The 8,446-nt window shown below is 39.5% G+C and overlaps 1 pseudogene; it reads left to right on the forward strand.

Moving 5' to 3' along the window:
* LOC101428058 (protein SET-like) overlaps positions 1 to 6,773 on the forward strand; it is a 45,501-nt pseudogene extending 38,728 nt beyond the window's left edge.
* The last annotated feature ends 1,673 nt before the right edge of the window (positions 6,774 to 8,446 follow it).

Below are 8,446 nucleotides of genomic sequence, written 5' to 3' on the forward strand. Positions count from 1 at the left end.
ACTAAGGAATACTACTCAGCAACACAAAGGAAAAAAATCATGATATAACACAGATGAATCATAAAACTATTATGCTAATTGAAAGAGTCACATACAAATGGTTACATGCTATATGAAGCCATTTATATGAAATTATAGAAAAGACAGTGCTATAGTGACAGTAACAATGCTATAGTGACAGTAATTAGCTTGGGTCAGGGGTGCAGGGAGGGGATTGACTACAAAGAAGCATGAAGAAACATTTTCAGATAAGGGAGTTGTTTTACATCTGATGGTAGTGGAAATCACATGACTGTATAAAATTAATAAAATTCATCAAATTATTCACTTAATAAATTTCATTGTGTATGAATAATTTAAAATAAAGCTGTCCTTGATTCTGATTGTGGATAATGAGAATTAGAATAATGGAAATAGGCCTGGAATTCTATTCTAGAAATCTGTGTAGAAATCCTGACTTGGCTTCTTAACATTTTCTGATTTTGGATAATTCATCTAACCCTTACTGAGCTTTCATTACAACTAAAACATGGACTAACCATACTCTATCTTTTTCTCACAGGGATGTTTGTGGAAGCTAAACAAAACTGCTTTGGAAACTAAACGTTTTGAGTTATCTGAGAGTTCAGAAATAGACCCACACATCTATGGCCAACTGATTTTCAATAAGAGTGCTAAGTGCATGCAGTGGGAAAATCATCTCTTCAACAAATGGTATAGGGAAAACTGAATCTCCACATGCAAAAGAATGAAGTTAGGCCCCTTCCTCACACCATATACTAAAATCAACTCAAAATAGGTCATGGACCTAAATATAAGAGCTAAAAGCTGTAATACTCTTGAAAGATAACATGGGGGCAAATCTTCATGACCTGGAACTTGGCAATGGGTTTTTATGACACCAAAATCATGATTAACAAGAGAAACAATAAATACATGTGACTTCACCAAGATTAAAAATCCTTGTGCATCAAAGAATAAATCAATAAAATGAAAAGATGACCTACAAAAAGAAGATGTGCAAATCATATATCAAATGAAAGCTTAATTTCCAGAGTATATAAAGAACTTTAATAATGCACAACAAAAAGAAAAGCAACCCAATTATAAAGGGCTTACATAGATGTTTTGGCAAATAAGATATACAAATGGCCAGTAAGCATATGAAAAGATGCTCACCATGATTAGCCAATTAGAGAAATGAAAATCAAAACCACAATGAGATACCACTTCATACACACAAGGATGGTTTTTGTTTTTTTTTTTTAAAGGAAAGTAAAACAAGTGTTGGAGAAGATGTGGAGAAATTGAAACTCTAGTGCATTGATAGTGGGAATGGAAAATGATGTACCCCTTGTGGAATGCAATATGGTGGTTTCTCAAAAAGTTAATTATAGAATTACCATATGAACCAGAAATTCGATGTCTAGATATATAAAGAAAGTGAAAACAAGGTCTCAAACTGATACTTGTACACAAAGGTTTATAGCAGCACTACCTACAATAGCCTAAAGATGGAGGCAACCCAAGTGTCCATGAACAAATGAATGGCTAAACAAATGTGGTACATACACATAACAGAACATTGTTCAGCCACAGAAAGAATGAAGTTCTGAGACACGGTGCAAAATGGAAGATCCTAGAAAACATGCTCAGGAAATAAACCAGGCACATAAGGGTAAATATTATAAGATATCACTTATCAGGGGTAATTGGGAATAGCAAGTTCACAGAGACGGAGAGTGAATTAACAGGTTACCAAGGGATGAGAAGAGGGAGGAAGGAGGAATGTTTGTTTGGAAAAAAATATGAGCTATTATCTAGGAGCAATGAAGTAGACAGCAGCAGACCAGCACTTCCTAAGGAACAACTAGGAAAGCTAGGCAAAACACATCTCTTTGTAGACAGCAGAAAGATTTTGAGGTAATGAAAACTAAAGGGGCTAAGGCTCCTGCATTACATTTATGACACATCTAGTAACTTGAAACAACATGAATTTATTATCTTAATAGTTCCATAGGTTAGAAATATGACAAGGGTATCTCTGGGCTAAATCAAGGTGTCAGACGAGCTGTATTAGTTCCTGGAGGTTTTTAGGGGAGAATCTGTTTCCTTGCCTTTTCTGCTTCTACAGTGTCCTCACATCTCTGGACTCATGGCCCTTCCCTGCATCTTCAAAACCAGCAGCAGAGCGTCTCTGCCCCATCTTCTGTCATCACACATCCTTCTGACCCCTCACTCTGACACCAGCCTGGAAAGGTTCTCCACTTTTAAGGCCTCATGTTATTAGATTGGGAACACCACATAATGCCTGATAATCCTCCCATCTCAAGGTCCATAACCTAAACCACATTGTTAAGGCCCTCTTTACCATGTAAGGTAACATAGTCACAGGTTCTCAGAAGTAGGCATGGACATCTTTGGGGGGCCATTATTATGCTTATTGCAACTCCAGAGACAGAAGAACCCCCAGAGAGCTACTTTTACCCTTGGATCATCTGTCAATTCTGGACTTGGCTAGGATACTCAGAATCTGGGTTTTGTACCAATAAAAGGCATCTGCTGGGGGACAGAGAACTGAGCAGAGCATTTGTGACCTTTAAGTAAATGGCCAGTTTTCCTCTTAGAATATTTGATGACTATTAGGTCCAAGTGGAAAGTCACCAAAAACCAGAATATTGTCTTTTTAGCAATTTTGTGAGGAGAGATTAGAGTTCAGACTTTTTTTTTAAGGAGTAGGGGCCTCACAGAATATGCAGGCTCTTCGTTGCAAATCCTGGAGGGCCAGCAGTAGAGTAGAAGTAGACTAAGTTTTATCAGGGCTCAGCCTTGATTCAGCACTGTCTAGTTGGAATGAAATGAGCAGGTACCACTCTATCAGTCCATCACAGGAAACAGGGTATCATCTCTAGAGGAAGATATCATCTGGGGGCTACATCTTCATGCATAATGTCTTAAATTCAATTGAAAAACTACTAGGCATTCCAAAAGGCAAGATCACATGACTTAAAAAAAATTTAAAGGCCCAAAATTTATCCAGATAGTGAAGTTCTAACAAGGGCTTTGAAAAGTATGCTTAGTATGTTCAAAAAAAGGGATAAAAATATGAAAGAAGATTAAAGATGCAGAATTTCAATGGAAAATTTGTAATCCTTTAAAAAGAATCAAATCATTATTTTAGGACTGAAAAGCACAGCACTGAAAATTAAGAACTCATAAAATGAGTTTAAATGCAAACAAAAAGGGAGGATTGGTAAACTGGAACAAATCAACTGAAAAATATCCAAACTAAAGCACAGAGAGAAAAAAGATGGTAAAATATAGAGAAGAACCTTAGAAACATGTGAGATGAAATAAAAGATTTAACATTTCTTTTATTCATGTTCCAGAAGGAGAGGAGAGAGAAAATAAGTAGCAATAGTGAAGAGATAACATTTCCCCAAAACTGATGAAAGATAACCTACAGATTCAAGGAGCTCTGTAAACCCCAAGAAGAATGAATGCAAAGTCCATCACTTCAGGGTATATCACAGTCAAACTACTGAAAATTATAAAGAGAGAAAATCATAAAAAACTGCCAGAGGGGAAAAAAAATACACATTATCTTCAATGTAGCAACAATAGCACTGATAGCTGATTTCTAAGTAGGAACAATGGACTCCAGTAGATGATGGAACAAATATTTTAAAAGTCAGAAGAAAATTAGCCCAAATTACAATTCTATATCAGGGAAATATTCTTCAAAAATGAATGGGGAAATAAATACATATAACAGAGAAAAGTAATCACCAGAAAATATAAGCAGAAAGAAAAACTAAAAGGCGTTATACATGCAGAAAAATATATATAACCCCAATGGAACTGAAGGAGGAAATAAAGAACAAAAGAAATGGTAAATACGTAGGTAAATAAAAATGAATATTGATTATATACATTGATAATGATTTGTGGGATTAAATGTGTAAAATTAAATACTGTGACAATAGTAACACAAAATAAATGTTTGGATATACTCATAGTGGCAACAATTAAAAACCACAGTAGGGGGGGTACTGGGTTCCTGGCCAGTGGTGCTCTGTCGTGGTCCCTAGGGGAGCAGCGACAGTCTCCCAGGTACAGTGGTGGGGACCGGGAGGGAGTGAGGGTTCAACAGTGAGCCCCTGATACTAATGACTATGCTTGTGAGCTGATAAACCCAAAATAATAACAAGGCCTAGAGCAACTTTGTGCCTGGGAATTTCCTTCTGTCAGCCTTCATGTTACTCAAATGTGGCCAGTCTCGAAGCCAAACTCAGCATGTAAATGCAATGCCTTCCCCCCAGCGTGGGACATGACACCCGGGGATGAGCCTCCCTGGCAACGAGGGACCACTATCAACTACCAACTGATGATGCAACTGGAAAATGACCTTATACGGAAGGTTCAATGCGGATCAGCAGAATATCCATGTCTACATAAAATACCATGACTTTAAAATGCTGTTTGACCTAAAGTAAGGGGGAAATGGAAAGGAGAAATGAGTTTATATGGCTACGAGTTTCTAAAAAAGAGTCTGGAGGCTGGCAGAAGGTTTGCCCTCATGCACAACTGAGCAGAGTCAGAGAGACAGATAAAGCAGATACAACCCCCAGATATTGGTTCCTTTGAGGGCTAAAGAGACCCATGGGAGTTATGGTCATGGCCGATGGGGTTAACTACCAGGGCAGATGGCCCCTCTTTGGAAATGGTGTTTATGTGTGATGAATCTGGACTCAGATGGGATCTCCCTTCATAAGACTTTCATGCTAATGTGCTGGAGGTGCAGTTAATGTTGGGGTTTAAGATATAGTTAGGGGATTTGAATCTCTGGACTGACAATGAGATAGCCAGATCCTGAGCCTCAACAGACTCCAGCACCTACAATCTGATTTATTGGACTTACCACACTCAGCTAAGATGGAGGTGAAGAAGGACAACCACCACACCATGGAGCCTAGAGTGATTACAACTGAAAATGGGAGGATTGCATCCAGCATCCAGGTGGAATCTGAGCCTCCTCTTGACATAAAGGTGCAATGGACACAACCAATCCAGTGTCCACATAGAAGAGGTGGCATTGGATTGGGAAAAGTGGACATAATGGACAAAGGGTATGGGGAAAGGCAGGAAGAGATGAAAGGTGGAGGCGTCTTCGGGACATGGAGCTGCCCTGGATGGTGCTTCAGAGGTAATCACCGGACATTGTAAATCCTCACAGGGCCTACATGATGGAATAGAGGAGAGTATGGGCCATGATGTGAACCAATGTATATGAGGTGCAGAGGTGCCCAAAGATGTACTTACCAAATCCAATGGATGTGTCATGATGATGGGAACGAGTGTTGTTGGGGGGGGGGGAGAGGGGGGGTGGGGGGGTGGGGTTGAATGGGACCTCACATATATATTTTTAATGTAATATTATTACAAAGTCAATAAAAAATAAAAAAATTAAAAAAAAAATAGTAACACAAAATAAAGAAATTAATGGAGTTAAAGTATTCTGTGGTTAGCATTCTTAGAGAAGTAGAAAAAAGTAATAATATGTATGCAACTATCAGAAGTTAACGATGCAAGGTGTGATTTCCAGGGTAACCACTAAAAGAATAGTAAAATAATGTATAATTGGAGCAGAGTTCTGAGAGCTAGAGTGCAGACTGAGGCTGAGGGAGCCAAGCTGCCTGCCCACCAGCCACTGTCACCACCACTGCCTCCCCTCTGTAAGGAGGAGCCCCAGCCAGGCCCCAGCTCCCTGCCCCAGCCTCTCCCTGGTCTGTCCATCAGGCTGCATGGGCAGTGAGAGTGAGGGGGAAGGAGAACAAGTGCCAAGAGGAGGAGGCCTGACTGAGTGAGCACCACCATTGTGGCTTGAGGGGAAGCCACCTGTCCACCCCCTTCATCTTCCTTTCTCTCCCCCTCCCCACTCACCCCCCCCCCCCAAACAGAGTAGCACCGTCAGCACCAGTGGCCAAAGTCAGTAAAAAGGAGCTCAACTCCAACCACGATGGGACCAAGGAGACCTCAGAAAAATAACAGCAGGAAGCAACTGAACATAATGATGAAGTACAAAATGAAACAGGCAGGCTTAATGAACAAGCCAGTGAGGAGAGTGTGAAAGGAGAAGAGAAATACAATAACCAACAGTTCTTTCAGAAGAGGTCAGAACTGATCAACAAAATCCCCAATTTTGGAGTAACATTTGACAACCACCTACAAGTGTCTGCACTGCTTGGGGAGGAGGATGAAGAGGTGCTGCATTATTTGACCAGAGTTGGACTGACAGAATTTGAAGATACAAAATCAGGTTAGAGAATAGAATTTTTATTGATGCAAATTCTTACTTTGAAAATAAAGTTCTCTCTAAAGAACTTCATCTGAATGAGAATGGTGATCCATCCTCAAAGTTCACTGAAATCAAATGGAAATCTGGACAGGATTGATGAAATGTCCAAGTCAAAGACAATATAAGCCAGCAGGAAGAGGCAGCAGGAAGAACCAGAAAGCTGCTTTACCAGGTTTACTGACCACTCTGATACAGGGGCAGATGAGTTAGGAGAGGTCATCAAAGATATTTGGCCAAATCCAGTACAGTACTATTTGGTTCCTGATATGGAAGATGAAGAAGGGAAAGGAGAAGATGGTGATGAAGAAGAAGGGTTGGAAGATATTGAGAAGAAGGGGATGAGGGTGAAGAGGAAGAAGATGAAGATGAAGATGAGGGAGAGGAAGACAAGGAGGATGAAGGAGAAGATGACTAATGAATACTGATAGATTCCAACCTTCCCTTTTTAATTTTCTCCAGTTCCTGGAAGCAAGCTGCAGCTTTTTTTCCTCTTGTGCTCAGTTGCCCTGTTTTTTAGGCCTCGTTTCTCCCCTTTATACCACAGTTCTCAACTTATTTTGGGGAAAATACCTTGAGTAGAATGCAGTGGAAAAAGTATCTCTTTCTATTTCAAATTCATTTTTTTTCCCTTCCTGTCTCAACAAAAACTGTATGGAATCAACACACCACTGTACTCTGTGGGAAAAAAGAAAAACCTGCTCCTTTGCTCTGCTGGAAGCTGGAGGGTGCTAGGCCCCTGTGTAGCAATGCATTGAATTCTAGCTGTTTTCCTCCTTTCTCTGTATATTGGGCTCAGAGATTATGCTGTATCTTGAAGTGAATGTGGACAATTAGCATTTACCAACATGTATTTGTCTACTTTTCTCACTTAAAAAAAGGAAAAAAACTTTTAAAAATGGGGTAATAGAAGGTCAGCAAAAGGTGGTATGAGATGTTTGGGTGGGTTAAGTGGGCATTTTGATAAACTTCTTTTGTATGTTTAATTGTGATGTTTAACAGACATCCTTGCAGTTTAAGATGACATTTTAAAAATATAATTCTCTCCTAATGATGAGCTGAGCCCTGCCACTCGATGGAAGAATCAGCAGAACCTGTAGGATCTGATTTTGGAATTGACATTCTCTATTGTAATTTTGTTCCTATTAAAAAAATTTTTTTTTACTGGAAAGGGAAGATGATACTCCTTTTTAAATGTTAAAAGTGTACAAGTTACTTTGTTACAAGCAAACTAAAGGTGTACACTAAGTATTTGATGCTTTTCTCTCAGAAATATAGATATAAGACTTGTTTACCACATCATCAAACTTTGTCACCCTATCTCCGGATTTGTTGCTATATACTTTGCAGGATGACCTCAAGGCTATGAGGATAAAGTAAAGGGATCTGAATCAAAGTATTAATGTCCCCATAGCAGGAAACATTGTGTGTAAAAACAGTTAGCCACAGGTTCTAGAAATATTCACATCACTGGGAATATCAGACTGTTCAAAACTGTGTTTTTGAGGGTTTTTAAAATCTAATTGGCATTAAAAAAACAAAAGTGATTCTTATTTGCCTGTATATACTAATGAAAATAGTGCCTGCCACTACCAATAGCCAGATCTGGTGCTCTAATGCCAAGCTGCATGTGGGGTGTTGGAGATTTGGGCCTGTAGGGTATCGGGAACGAAAGAAAGAGAAAAGGGAGAAGGAAACAAACAGAAAGAACGAGAGAGCTGGGATCAGAGGGTCTGCGAGTAATGACTCCTCAGACCACTTTATTGTTCACAAAGGGCTCTCTATATACCCCAGTCCACACAGGTAGAAGCAGCAAAATGCAGGTAACTATCAACATTATTCATAGTTTAAGGGATTAAAAAAATCTTATCTCCAGGTACAAAGTTTAAGTGTTCTATTTACTACACAAATGTTATCTGCTCATCTTTTCTTTCAGCCTTTCACAGCTTTCTCCTGTTTGCCGCGAACTCTTAATTACCGCATTCCTTAGATTGCAAGCTAGTCCTGGAGACTACACGTCTCTCCTTGAGAGGCCACTGTGCCTCATTTTCCAACTTAGTGCCTGCCGCTACCAATAGCCAGATCTGGTGC

This window comes from Dasypus novemcinctus, chromosome 5, assembly GCF_030445035.2.
Source record: "Dasypus novemcinctus isolate mDasNov1 chromosome 5, mDasNov1.1.hap2, whole genome shotgun sequence".
Classification (NCBI taxonomy): Eukaryota; Metazoa; Chordata; class Mammalia; order Cingulata; family Dasypodidae; genus Dasypus; species Dasypus novemcinctus.